Genomic DNA, 15,317 nt, shown 5'->3' with positions numbered 1-15,317 from the left:
GCCTGAAGGACATGTACTACCACGTCCCAATCTATATGGAAGATCAGAAATTCTTGAGCGTGGCCTTGTATATAAACAAACAAGTCAGGCACTTCCGGTACAGAGCGCTACCCTTTGGCCTATCTATGGCTCAGAGGGTATTTACAAAAATTATACGGAAGTCGCAGCGCATCTTCGGGAGCAGAATACCCTAATAATCCTGTACGTGGACGATATTCTAGTGGTGGGCAGGTCAATAGAGCACTGCCGTTGTCAACTGATAACAATCAGGATCAGCTTGACCGACCAGGCTGGGAGGACTACTAAACCTGAAAAAATCAAAACTGGAACCACTGAGGGTTCAATCTTTCTTAGGACTTATCTTGAACGCAAGAGAGCAGACTTGTCTACTGCCGGAAGAAAAGAAGGACAAGTTCATAGTCTAAGTCTCAGCAGCAGTCACAAAACCTGTTATGACTCTAATAAGGGCAATGTCACTACTAGGGACAGTGACTTCCTGTATTCCAGCAGTTCAATGGGCCCAGATACACTCCAGGATTTTACAACAGGACATTCTAAGGGGCGAAAAAGACTCAAGGGCTGTTTGGAGGGAAACACTTTCCCCGGTGACTATCGATTCCATGACATGGTGGTCGGAAATAGAGAATCTGTCACAGGGAGTCCCTTGGCCATATCAGATCAAGGATACAATAACGACAGATGCAAGCTCGGATGGATGGGGAGCACTTCTGAGGGATTGCGTAGTCCTGGGAGTCTGGTCAAAAACCGAAAAAGGTTATTCGTCAAATATGAAGGAGTTGCTTCATATTAAGGAAGTAAGGAACAGTAACAGTAAGGAACACAATAATGAAGTTCCTTTATTTCCTGCAAGGGCATCATGTTTGCATCAAGACAGACAACCGGACAAGAGTCGCCTACATCAATCATGAAGAGGGCACAAGATCCCGCTCTCTAATGTTGGTGGCAGAAGAGATCCTTCAGTTTGCTAAACAACATTGGTTGATACTGACAGCACTTCACATAAAGGGGAAGGAAAACGAAAGAGCAGATTTCCTGAATCGAATCCCACTAAAACAAGGGGAATGAGAACTAAATACGGCAGTATTCCAACAGATTGTGGATCGTTGGGGCCAGCCAAATGTAGACCTGTTTGCAAACAGACAAAACAGGAAAATAGGGAAGTTCCGTTCTCTGGATCCAAGAAATAAAACCTATGCAGTGGATGCTCCGCAGATTCCTTGGGACTTCAACCTGTCTTACGGATTTCTCCAATTAATGTTGATTCCCACAGTGTTGAGGAAAGTCAGGGAGAAGGAAGCGCGGATCACTTGGATTGCTCCATTCTGTCCCAAGAGACCAAGGTTCTTATGGATAAGGATGATGTCATTATCGGATCCATGGATCTTCCCAGATGTTCCGGATCTCTTCAATAAGGGTCCAGTTTTCCATCCGCAGAGATCGAACCTTCATTTGACGGCCTGGAGTTTGAAAAGGCATTCTTGATTCACGAGGGTTTCTCTCTGAACGTAGTCACTACTCTGCTTAAAAGAAGAAAACCAGTAACAACTAAGATATATGGTAGAACCTGGGTAAAGCTTTGGGCTAGGTCGGGACAAACCTTGGGAGGTGAAATACCAATAAATGCCATATTACAATTTCTCCAGAAAGGTATGGAAATGGGCTTAGCTACTAGCACTCTTAGGGTGCAGGTGTCGGCCCTATGGGGCCTTATATAACTATAATTAGGTGGTTAACAGGTGGATTATTAGATTCATCAAAACAGATGCAGGCCAAAACCTGCCCCAAGAATACCTCCCTGGGATTTACATCTTGTCTTGGAAGCATTAACTAAAGCCCCCTTTAAACCACTAAAAGGATTGCCAGTCAAGACAGATGGTGATATTGGTAGCTCTAACTTCGGCCCGTAGAATCAGCGACACACAGGCGTTATCGGTTAACCACTCGTTTACGCACATTGCTGATGATAGGCTGGGTCTAGTCTTAATACAACTCTATCTTCTGAAAGTGGCCACCAAATTTCATAGAAGCCAAGAAATTGTTCTCCCCCCTCCTTTTTTTAGTAATCATTAAAATGCAGAGGAGCAGCGGCTTCACCCCCTAGATGCTAAACAGGTTCTGGTTGAGTACTTGGCTGTGACAAAACAGTGGAGAAATAAATTAAACTTTGTTTGTTTCCTTCCAGGGAGTTAGGAAAGTAACAAGGGGTACCCTAGCTGGATGGATCAGGGAGGCCATTAGGTTAGCCTACTCCTCTAGTAATAGGTCAGTTCCAGAGAACTTGGAGGCTCATTCTACTAGGGTCGTAGCGACCTCCTGGGCAGAGGAGGAGGAAGTGTCTATCGGCAGGATATGTAAGGCGGTTACATGGTTCTCTCCTTCCACCTACTATAAGCATTACCGACTTGATGTCTTCCTCTGATGATCTATCCTTTGGGAGAAAGGTGTCAGAAGCGTTGATCCCTCCATAAGGTGTTTGTTCTATATAAATCTCTCAGGTGGTGCTGTCATGGGAGAAGGGGAAAAATTGTAGTTACTTACCGGTAATGGGATTTTACAGAGCCCATGACCGCACCCTTATATTCCCTCCCTTTTATCACTGGTTGGTGTGCTCTACATTATTGGGTATATAGTTGGGAATGTTTTGGTTGGTGATGTTTGTATTAGTAACTATCTGGAGGTCCTCTCATGCTCTGAAACCCAACTGATGCAGAGTACAGGTACCGCCTTATTCAGTAGGTTTCCTGTCCTTGGTGGGCAGATGCCCTCCCTCTCAGGTGGTGCTGTCATAGTTCCATTATCAGTAAGTAACTAAGATTTTATCCACCAATATTATATGTTTTATACTTGTGTAATGAGAACGGTGGAGATGGCAGGATTAGAGCTGATCATAGATGGGACTTCTCCATCTGTCTGTGACTTTTATCATATTTGTTTCAGGGTGAAGATCTGACCCATATTAATACTACAGAGACATATGTGAGGGGTGATGAGCGGTGTAAAGAGGAGATTCCTACAGATGACCACCCAGGTGAGTAGAGACCACTAAATGCAGAGAAGTCACAGGTGAAATAAAATCATGTAATAATCTGTGTCCTGACCGGATTTGTTATCTGTATATTAATTGTTTATTAAAGAATACTGCGACTTAGATGACTTTATAGAAGGCCGACATGGATACTGTTCTTGTGGCAAGTGCTGCAGGTCAAAAATATCTGGAATGAGTTTTGTAAACTTAATTGATGAATTATATAAAATGAATGCCCCTTCAGGGCCGGCTCAAGGTTTTTGTGGGCCCCGGGCAAAAGAGTCTCAGTGGGCCCCTTTAACACATACCACGATTCATGATGCACAGATACCGCAGAGAAATATATATACAGTGGGTACGGAAAGTATTCAGACCCCTTTACATTTTTCACTCTTTGTTTCATTTCAGTCATTTGGTAAATTCTAAAAAGTTCATTTTTTTTTCTCATTAAAGTACATTCTGCACCCCATCTTGACTGAAAAAAAATGTAGAAATTTTTGCAAATTTATTAAAAAAGATAAACTGAAATATCACATGGTCTTAAGTATTCAGACCCTTTGCTCAGACACTCACATTTAAGTCACATGTTGTCCATTTCCTTGTGATCCTCCTTGAGATGGTTCTACTCCTTCATTGGAGTCCAGCTGTGTTTAATTAAACTGATAGGACTTGATTTGCAAAGGCACACACCTGTCTATATAAGACCCCACAGCTCACAGTGCATGTCAGACCAAATGAGAATCATGAGCTCAAAGGAACTGCCCAAGGAGCTCAGAGACAGAAGTGTGGCAAGGCACAGATCTGGCCAAGGTTACAAAAGAATTTCTGCATTACTCAAGGTTCCTAAGAGCACAGTGGCCTCCATAATCCTTAAATGGAAGAAGTTTGGGACCACCAGAAGTCTTCCTAGACCTGGCCGTCCAGCAAACTGAGCAGTCGTGGGAGAAGAGCGTTGGTGAGAGAGGTAAAGAAGAACCCTAAGATCACTGTGGCTGAGCTCCAGAGATGCAGTAGGGAGATGGGAGAAAGTTCCACAAAGTCAACTGTCACTGCAGCCCTCCACTAGTCGGGCCTTTATGGCAGAGTGGCCCGATGGAAGCCTCTCCTCAGTGCAAGACATATGAAAGCCCACATAGAGTTTACTCAAAAGCACATGAAAGACTCCCTGACTATGAGAAATAAGATTCTCTGGTAGGCCGAAGATAGAGACGAAGATAGAGCTTTTTGGTGATAATTGTAAGCAGTATGTGTGGAGAAAACCAGGCAATGCTCATCACCCGCCCAATACAATCCGAACAGTGAAACATGGTGGTGGCAGCATCATGCTATGGGGGTGTTTTTCAGCTGCAGGGACAAGACGACCGGTTGCAATTGAAGGAAACCATAAATGTGGCCAAGCACAGAGATATCCTGGATGAAAACCTCTTCCAGAGTGCTATGGACCTCAGACTTGGCCAAAGGTTCACCTTCCAACAAGACAATGACCCTAAGCAGATGGCTAAAATAACAAAGGAGTGTCTTCAGAACAACTCTGTGACAATTCTTGACTGGCCCAGCCAGAACCCTGACCTAACCCAATTGAGCATCTCTGGCGAGACCTGATAATGGCTGTCCACCAATGTTCACCATCCAACCTGACGGAACTGGAGAGGATCTGCAAGGAAGAATGGCAGAGAATCTCCAAATCCAGGTGTGAAAAACTTGTTGCATCATTCCCAAGAAGACTCATGGCTGTACTAGCTCAAAAGGGGGCTTCTTCTCAATACTGAGCAAAGGGTCAGAATACTTATGACCATGTGATATTTCAGCTTTTATTTTTTAATAAATTTGCAAAAAGTTCTACATTTCTGTTTTTTTCAGTCAAGATGGGGTGCAGAGTGTACTTTAATGAGAAAAAAATGAACTTTTTAGAATTTACCAAATGGCTGCAATGAAACAAAGAGTGAAAAATTGAAAGGGGTCTGAATACTTTCCGTACTCACTGTATATATAGTACAATGCCAAAGATTTCTCTTCTTACATTATATGAGTGATATCTATTGTAAATTCCACAATAGCTCAGAAACTGGCGAATCGCTCCATACAGGATACTGGCCCCCCATAAAATGCTCCATACAGGATATTGGCCCCCATATAACGCTCCATGCAGGCTGTGCCCCCACATAATGCTACATGCAGGCTGTCCCCCCCCCCCCCAATAATGCCTCATGCAGGCTCCCCCCCCCACATAATGCCCCGCGCAGGCTGTTCCCCCCTTATAATGCCCTATGCAAGCTGTTCCCCCCCCCCTCATAATGCCCCATGCAGGATGTCACCCCCCTTATAATGCCCCATGCATTGCCACCCCCTCTTCTAATGCCCCATGCAGGATGTCACCCCCCCTTATAATGCCCCATGCATTATGTCACCCCCCTTATAATGCCCCATGCAGGATGTTACCCCCCCTTATAATGCCCCATGCAGGATGTCACCCCCTTATAATGCCCCATGTAGGATGTCACCCCCCCTCCCTTATAATGCCCCATGCAGGGTGTCACACCCCCCTCCCTTATAATGCCCCATGCAGGATGTCACTCCCACCCCCTTATAATGCCCCATGCAGGATGTCACACACCCCCTCCCTTATAATGCCCCATGCTGGATGTCACTTCCTCCCGTCTTTTAATGCCCCATTCAGGATGTCACCTCTCCACCTCCCCCCCCCTTATAGTGCCCCATGCAGGATGTCACCCCCCCCATATAATGCCCCATTCCTCCATGCATTAAAAAAAACTCACTTCTCACTTGCTGCCGCTGCTCCAGACCCCTCAGCGTCGCCGGCGTCTTCCCACTCTGCGCTGTGACTGCTCAGAAGAGAGCTCGGTGGAAAGACATCACCGCACTCTCTGACCTGAGACGACAGTCAGAGGACGCGGTAGAGACCGGAGCTGCTGCAGAGGCACGGGGAGAGGTAAATATTGTGCCGGGGCCCTGAGCAAGCGGGGGGTGGCGGGCGCTGACACCGCTCTCCTCCACTCACGGGTCCCATAGCTTGGCTGGGAGCCCGACGGCGAGTGGGCCCCCCCCCCCCGCCTGCTCTGGGCCACCGCACTTGCCCGGGTGCGCCGGGTGCTGACGCCGGCCCTGTGCCCCTCTCTTGTGCCAATACATTTTTTTCTAGCTAAGAATCTATTCTGGTTCTGCGCTGTATTATCTAAACAATCAATTACATTATTCTGAAAATAAAGTCTAAAAAAAATTGTTAAGCAATGCAGAAAAATGCCCAAATTCCCAATTCTGAAAATAAATTAAAAACCACAGCTCTTTATGCAAAAATAATTCCCCATATACAAGTAATAAAACACGTAGGCGGAGACCTGTCAATCCAAGACAGCGGGCGGAGAGAAGCCGCCGGGAACCCGCCTGTCCGACTAGTCTATTAAAGTATGAATTTCTCTGAAACGCCGCAGAGTTTCAGAATGAAACGTACCTGGCTGACATCATACAGCCAGTGTCTTCTGTACACTGTCCGCGCATTGGGAGCCACTGCGGACTGTGTAACAAAATTCCTACACCGCCTCGACCGCATGGCATAATTTTACATTATGTGATTGCAAATAGATTAATAAATAAATTCAGTCTTGCATCTCGTTTAATGGCAGTGCTTCTCCAATCATTACCATACTGCTCCACCTCGCTGCCCAGCTCCACTGCACTGCCCTGCCCTGCCCAACCGCGCTGCCCTGCCCCACCGCGCTGCCCTGCCCCTCCGCTTCCCTGCCCCACCGCGCTGCCCTGCCCCACCGCTTCCCTGCCCTACCGCACTGCCCTGCTCCACTGCTCTGCCCTGCTCCTCTGCGCTGCCCTGCTCCTCTGCGCTGCCCTGCTCCTCTGCGCTGCCCTGCCCCACCGCGCTGCCCTGCCCCACCGCGCTGCCCTGCTCCACCGCGCTGCCCTGCTCCACCGCGCTGCCCTGCATTTAACGGTCAACACTGAAATCAGAAAACTGCTAGAAAACTGTGTAGTGCCCTAATATCAGTATCTTGCTCTATCGATAGATTGAGATCTATTTTGACATCACACTTTTAGTTGGTTAATGACTGAATTTTCCTATTTCATATAGAAATACTAATAAATATAACATTAACAATATAAAGATAAAGTTACATTATTACAAATATATTTGTTTTATTCTTGGCAGATATCTTTACCGGGAACTCAGAGAGACATATGATATCCTCAGATTTGAAAGGACATGATCATGGTATCACACCAGAAACATATGAAGAGCATGCCATTGCTTCAGATACAACCTCAGCCCTTCACAACAAAGATCTATTTTATGATCAAGTGGTCTTATCTTCTGATTCGTTACAGAATGCTGAGCAAAGTAAAAGTCACAGAAAGGGAGTTAAGGAGCGGAGAGCTCACTCAGGGGTGAAGCCACTATCATGTTCAGAATGTTGGAAACCTTTTAATTATAAATCAGATCTTGTTATGCATCAGAGAATTCACACAGGGGAGAAGCCATATTCATGTTCAGAATGTGGGAAATGTTTTATTCGGAAAGCGCATCTTGAGAACCACCAGAAAACCCACACAGGGGAGAAACCTTTTTCATGTTCAGAATGTGGGAAATGTTTTACAGAGAAATCAAGTCTTATCAAACATCAGAGAACCCACACCGGGGAGAAGCCTTTTTCATGTTCTGAATGTGGGAAATGTTTTATTCTGAAAGCGCATCTTCATATCCACCAGAGAACCCACACAGGGGAGAAGCCTTTTTCTTGTTCAGAATGTGGGAAATGTTTTATTCGGAAAGAGCATCTTGATATCCACCAGAGAACCCACACAGGGGAGAAGCCTTTTTCATGTTCAGAATGTGGGAAATGTTTTATTCGGAAAGCGCATCTTGATATCCACCAGAGAACCCACACAGGGGAGAAGCCTTTTTCATGTTCAGAATGTGGGAAATGTTTTATTCGGAAAGAGCTTCTTGATTACCACCAGAAAACCCACACAGGGGAGAAGCCTTTTCCATGTTCAGAATGTGGGAAAAGTTTTATTCGGAAAGCGGATCTTGATATCCACCAGAAAACCCACACTGGGGAGAAGCCTTTTCCATGTTCAGAATGTGGGAAATGTTTTATTCGGAAAGCGGATCTTGATATCCACCAGAGAACCCACACAAGGGAGAAGCCTTTTTCATGCCCAGAATGTGGGAAATCTTTTACAGAGAAATCAACTCTTATCAAACATCAGAGAATCCACACAGGGGAGAAGCCTTTTTCATGTTCAGAATGTGGGAAATGTTTTATTCAGAAAGCGGATCTTGATATCCATCAGAGAACCCACACAGGGGAGAAGCCTTTTTCATGTTCAGAATGTGGGAAATGTTTTATTCGGAAAGCGGATCTTGATATCCACCAGAGAACCCACACAGGGGAGAAGCCTTTTTCATGTTCAGAATGTGGGAAATGTTTTTGTCGGAGATCAAATCTTGTTGAGCATGAGAAAACTCACACATAGCAGCAGCCTTTTTCATGTTCAGAATGTGGGAAATGGTTTCGCTGTCAATCAGATTTTGTTATACATCACAGAATTCTTACGGGGAGAAGCCATAGTGATGTTCAGAATGTGGGAAATGTTACAGGGGTAAAGTAGATCTCGTTACACATCAAAGAAGCCACACAAGGGAAAAGCCATTTTCATGCCCAGAATGTGAGAAATGTTTTAGCAGGAGATCAAGTCTTATACACCATCTTAAAAACTCACATTGTGGGTAAATCATAATTATGTTTAGTATGTTGGAAATGTTTACCCACACAACTTCATAGTATTCAAAGCGCTCACAAGGGGAAATAATCATTTTTATTTTTTTAAACGTATTCATTTGACAGATCATACAAAAAATGCCACAGTTACCGGCAAAGTAGTCATATGCCAAAAAGGTTCTTAAACTGCAGGAGTCTAGAGGAACTGAAGAGGAGACGGGCTGGTATGCAGGGCTGGTATTGGAGGGAAGGGGGAGGACACACTGGGCAATTTTTTGAGGCTCTCACTCTTTTAGGGGCCCTCAGTAATTCTTTTCTGAGGTTAAGACTGCTTAAGGACCTTTGGTGACATCACGGTCATGTGAGTCTATAGGAACTGAAGAGGAGATGGGCTGGTATGTACCGTATGTGCTATATGTGTGTGTACAGTGGGGAAAATAAGTATTTGATACACTTCCAATTTTGCAAGTTTTTCAACCTTCAAAGACTTGAGAAGTCTGTAATTTTTATCGTAGGTACACTTCATCTGTAAGCGACAGAATATAAAAATAAAAAACCAGAAAATCACATTGTATGATTTTTACATAATTAATTTGCTTTTTATTGCATGAAATAAGTATTTACTACAATAGAAAAGCAGAACTTATTATTTGGTCCAGAAACCTTTATTTGCAATTACAGAGGTCAGACGTTTTCTGTAGTTCTTGACTAAGTTTGCACACACTGAAGCTAGGATTTTGGCCCCCTCCTCCATACACATCTCCATGTTTCAGGGCTGTCGCTGGGCAACTTTGAGTTTCCACTCCCTCCAAAGATTTTCTATTGGGTTCAGGTCTGGAGGCTGGTTAGGCCACTCCATGACCTTGAAATACTTCTTACGGAGCCACTCCCTTCAAAACGGTGCAGTCATCTTGTCCACTTTGCAGAAAAGCACTCCCAAAGTATGATGTTTACCCCACCATGCTTCACGGTTGGGACGATGTTCTTGGGTTTGTACTCCTCCTTCTTCTTCCTCCAAGCACAGTGAGTGAAGTTGATACCAAAAAGTTTTATTTTGGTCTCATCTGACCAAATGACATTCTCCGATGCCTCCTCTGGATCATCCAGATGGTCATTGGTGTACTTCAAGGGGGCCTGGACATGTGAGGAGCCATCATCAAAATAGCCTGCTGGTCCCAATCTGGCTTTTCTGAATGTCTCCATGGGTTCAAGGCGACCTGAGGGTCCCACCTGGCAATCCCAAAAACATATCCATTGGGCCAGATGACTTCATCGCCCTAACCTGGTCTCCCAAATGTATCCATAGGCTCTCTGATGGTCAATGGAGCAGATCCGTATCTTTCCAGTCAGGGTAATTTACCCTTAAGCTGGAATCATGTAGAATCCAAATCTGTGTCTCTTTGGATAAAGCCATGCTATCAAGCTGATGGTCTGAAGATAGTCCTTGTAAAGTCTCTTTCAATTCTCTGTTTCAAATATGGCTGCTACAGAGGCATATGTTAATTTAAATAGTTCACATTTGTTCTTCCAAGTACACATCCACAGGGCAAGGGATAGGGAGGGTATTATTCCACAGGGCTCAGGTCTCATTGTTTGAGCTTTCAATAAACCCACACAGCCGTCATAGCAGGGGGGGCTCTTTAAATCAACATCTAGCAGGCTTTACTATTATATGCAATTAGCATGGTAACAAACCTCATTGTTTCAGAACCAAGAGAAGACAACAATCAGGGTTATACAAATACTGGTCTGTCCTTTTTTTTTTTTTCTTTTTTTTTTAATCAAATGTTTTTTATTGATTTTTATAAAGATTCTCAAAAAGGTAAAAAAAAAAAAACCTCATCAAGACAAACATTGGAGAAGCACAGTTCTCCACCCCCCAACATTCAGAAACATTAAACATGAGTTATTTATACATCTTGGCTCTGCAAAACCAGCATAATTAGACGGACGAATATTTGAACATAATAACGATAGTCAATCCAACCAAACAAACCAATAATAACATGGTTTTTAATTTTCAGAGAAGTTTGATTTGAGGGATCATATAAACGTAATTCAAAGCGAGCCAAGGCGAAATCTCAGTTCTCTAGATGTGAAACCAGAGCCATCTGTTACGGATCCGGGTGGTGGAACCTCTGTGCTGCGGTGCAAGGAGGGACCAGAGGGGCGTAACTAGGTATCAACTCGGACTGACCAGGGTCGCACGGCGGCTCAATCGACTCCGTGAACCAGGGAAGGACCGAGCAGAGGGACCAGGTGCTACTCTGGGCCAGTCCTTGTATGAGAGCAGGTGACTTCCACGGGTAACTGGCAGAAGCCTCCAGGTAGGCTGACTGGTAGGCACGGCAGGTAACTAGTAGGAGCCTCCAGGTAGGCTGGCTGGTAGACACGGCAGGTAACTGGTAGGAGCCTCCAGGTAGGCTGGCTGGTAGGCATGGCAGGTAACTGGTACGTTCTCTGGGTAGGCAGGCATGCCTGGCCCATAGACAGACTGGCGGATTTGGATCGTAGGTTGACCGTTGGGCTGGAGAGTACACTTGGTTGGCGGACAGGACTGGTAGTCAGGCTGGCGGACTGGACTGGTAGTCAGGCTGGCGGACTGAACTGGTAGACAGGCTGGCGGGCTGGACTGGTAGTCAGGTGGGCGGGCTGGACTGGTAGTCAGACTAGCAGTGGGACCTGAGCACTGAAGCAGAGTTTAGAACACAAAGCTACAACCTTGCACGGGCACCTCCATTTTGGAGGAGGTGCCTTTTATATGAGAGGTCCTCCAGCCATTGGCCGGGGACTCCTTACGACGGTGCGCGCGACCCCTTTAAGAGGGAGCGCGCGCACGCCCTAAGCACAGTGCCCGGGAAGCTGCGCACGCCAGCAGCAGCAGGAGAGCTGGGAGACGCCGGGCAGGGAGCGTGGCGGTAAGGGGGACGGCGTCTCTGCCTGTCAGGGGGCAGAGACGCCGATGCTACAGTACCCCCCCCCCCCCTTTACGCCCCCTCTTTTTTAGGCCGAAAAATTTTTTTTAAGGAGAAGCGGGGCGTGGATGTTCTCCCTGGGTTCCCAAGTTCTCTCCTCTGGGCCAAACCCCTTCCAATCCACCAGAAAAAAGTTTTTTCCTCTTACCCTTTTGGTGGCCAGAATGTTCTCTACCTCGTAGACGTCCTCAGCGGAGACCGGAGCTGGGGAGGTACCTGGATTGTCGGAAAAAGAATTAAGCACAACTGGTTTGAGGAGAGATACGTGGAAGGAGTTGGGAATCCGAAAGGAGGTGGCCGGGAGTTTTAACTTGTAGGCTACTGGATTGATTTGATTGAGGACTTCAAATGGACCGATGAACCGTGGACCCAACTTATAGGAAGGTATTTTGAGACGAACATGTTTGGAGGAGAGCCAAACCTTATCTCCCGGACGGAATTGAGGTGGGTCCAAGCGTCTCTTATCAGCATGTTTCTTCATCCGCTCAGAGAATTGAAGAAGTGCGGATCTAGTGTCCTCCCAAATGGTGGAAAATTCGCTGACCAGAGACTCCGTGGCAGGGTTGTCCACTGAAGCGGAGATGGGAAACGGAATCCGGGGATGTTGACCGTAGACCACAAAGAACGGGGACTTGGAAGAAGATTCGCTCTCATGGTTGTTATAGGAGAACTCGGCCCATGGTAGGAGCTCTACCCAATCGGTATGGTGAGCATTGACAAAGTGCCGGAGGAAGTTGGTAAGGATCTGGTTGATACGTTCCACTTGGCCATTGGACTGTGGATGGTAAGCAGAGGAGAAATCAAGGGTGACATCTAGCAGCTTACATGTAGCTCTCAAGAAACGCGAAGTAAACTGGACCCCGCGATCAGACACAATGTGGAGAGGTAGGCCGTGAAGACGAAAGATATGATGGATGAAGCCCTTAGCCAGCACAGAAGCAGACGGGAGACCAGGCAGGGGGATGAAGTGGGCCATTTTAGAAAAGCGGTCAGCAACCACCCAAATGACAGTACAACTGGCAGAAACAAGGAGATCAGTAATAAAGTCCATAGCAATGTGTTGCCACGGGGCAGCAGGTACGGAAAGAGGCAGGAGACGACCGGCTGGAAGATGTCTGGGAACCTTGTTGCGGGCACAGGATAAACAGGCCGTGACGAAGTCTACAACATCCTTGCGCAGGGTAGGCCACCAGTAATGCCGGGTAATGAGCAGGAGGGTCTTCTTCTGGCCAGCATGGCCGGCTAGTTTAGATGAATGACCCCAGTGAAGAACCTTCTTACAATTCGGAACCGCTACAAACGTCTTACCGGGTGGGAGACAAGACAGGTCCAAGGGAGCCACATTCATCACTTTGGAGGGATGAATGATATGCATAGGCTCCTCCTCTTGATCGGAAGACAGGAAGGATCGGGACAAGGCGTCGGCTTTAACGTTCTTGTCCGCAGGGCGGTAATGTAGGGTGAAGTTGAAGCGGGCGAAGAACGAAGACCACCGGGCCTGACGCAGATTGAGTCTTTGGGCATTCTGTAGATATGCCAGGGTTTTGTGGTCAGTGTAGATGACCACCGGGTGCAGAGCCCCCTCAAGCAGGCAACACCACTCCTCCAGCACCAATTTGATGGCTAGCAGTTCTCAGTCTCCTATGGAGTAGTTGCGCTCGGACGAGGAGAAGAGCTTGGAGAAGAAGCCGCAGGTTACCATTCTCCCGGATGGAGATTTCTGGGTGAGCACCGCTCCGGCTCCGGAAGAGGAAGCCTCAACCTCCAGAAAGAACTGTTTGTTGCTATCCGGACGGTGCAGCACTGGGGCAGAAGAGAAGGCTTGTTTTAAGGAGAGGAAGGCCTCCTCCACTTCGGACGGACATTCCTTAGGATTTGCTCCCTTGCGGGTGAGCGCAGAGATGGGAAGCAGTCCGGGAAGAGAAATGTGGGATGAAGAGATGGTAATAGTTGGCGAAGCCCAGGAATCGCTGAATCGCCTTCAACCCCTCCGAACGGGGCCACTTTAAGACAGCAGAGACCTTCTCGGGGTCCATCCGTAGACCTGTCTTAGAGATAATATAGCCCAGGAACGGAAGAGAGGTCTGCTCGAAGAGGCATTTCTCAAATTTTGCGTATAGGTGATTCTGCCTGAGCCTAAGCAGGACCTGACAAACATCCCTCCGGTGTGTGGGAAGATCCGGAGAGAAGACCAAGATGTCATCCAGGTACACCACCACGCAAGAATATAAGAGGACACGGAAGATGTTGTTAACTAATTCTTGGAAGATTGCTGGAGCATTACAGAGGCCGAAGGGCATCCCACGGTATTCATAGTGACCGTCCCGGGTATTGAATGCCGTCTTCCACTCGTCTCCTTGGTGGATCCGGACCAAGTTATAATCCCCACCAAGATCGAGCTTTGTGAAGATCTTCGCGCCTTTAAGGCGGTCGAACAGCTGAGAGATGAGCAGCATGGGGTATTTGTTTTTGATGGTAATCTGGTTGAGTACAGGGGCGTAGTGAACTGTCTTTATTTTTTACGAAGAAGAATCCGGCTCCAGATGGGGAGGTAGATTTCTGGATGAATGCCCTGGATGAATGCCCTCGATGTACTCCGACATGGCCCGGGTTTCGGCCAACGACAACGGGTAGATACGCCCACGGGGTGGAGTGGCACCGGGTACCAGGTCGATAAGGCAATCATATGGCCTATGAGGTGGCAGTGTCTCTGCTTCCTTCTTGTCGAAGACATCTGCATAGGACCAGTAAGGTGCCGGTAGACGGAGGCCGAGCCGGGCGAACCGGGACCAGGCAGGTCTCATGGCAATCCTGCCCCCAACAGAGCACCTCACCGGATTGCCAATTCAGAACGGGTTCATGTCTCTGTAGCCAGGGTAGACCTAGCAAAAGGGAGTGAGAGAGTCCGGAAAGCACATGGAAGGAGATCCTCTCTGAGTGCAGCATTCCCACCTGAAGGGTTACGGGCCCAGTGACGAGCAAGATGGTCACCGGAAGGAGTCTTCCATCCATGGAAGCGACTGCCAATGGTTCAGCCAGAGGTTTGGTAGGAATCTGATACTTCTCTACAAGGGACTGGGAAATGAGATTCCCAGCGGCTCCGGAATCCAGATGGGCGGTTTCAAAGAAGCGGTTCTCTCCACAGGAAATAGAGACGGATAAAGTCAAGAACGGAGAGGATTTACTCTTGCCTAGGATGACCTCTCCGAGCAGTCCTAGACACTGGAGTTTCCCGGCTTCACCGGACAGGAACGAATCAGGTGCTCCTTACTACCACAGTAGAAACAGCTCCCCTCGGCTCGGCGTGTTTCTTGGCGAGACTTGACCATCTTGGTCTGGTCGATTTGCATGGGTTCGGGCGAGCGTGCCCGGGGAGTTGCTGGTTGGGAGGCAGATTTCTGGAAAACAGGAGCAAGACGAGGAAATCTTCTCTCCCGGGTAGTCTCCTTAGCACGTTCTAGGAAACAGATGTCAATCCGGTTAGCTAGTGACACCAGGTCATCCAGGGTGGTAGGAATGTCCCGGCCGGCTAGCTCATCCTTA

The 15,317-nt window shown here is 47.2% G+C and overlaps 1 pseudogene; it reads left to right on the top strand.

Moving 5' to 3' along the window:
- Nucleotides 1-15,317, top strand: part of LOC141197717 (uncharacterized) — a 119,760-nt pseudogene that overhangs the window by 53,642 nt on the left and 50,801 nt on the right.

This window comes from Phyllobates terribilis, unplaced genomic scaffold (genome assembly GCF_046119375.1).
Source record: "Phyllobates terribilis strain yellow unplaced genomic scaffold, ASM4611937v1 Scaffold_86__1_contigs__length_6382490, whole genome shotgun sequence".
Classification (NCBI taxonomy): domain Eukaryota; kingdom Metazoa; phylum Chordata; class Amphibia; order Anura; family Dendrobatidae; genus Phyllobates; species Phyllobates terribilis.
This window is presented reverse-complemented; position numbering and strand designations above follow the sequence as displayed.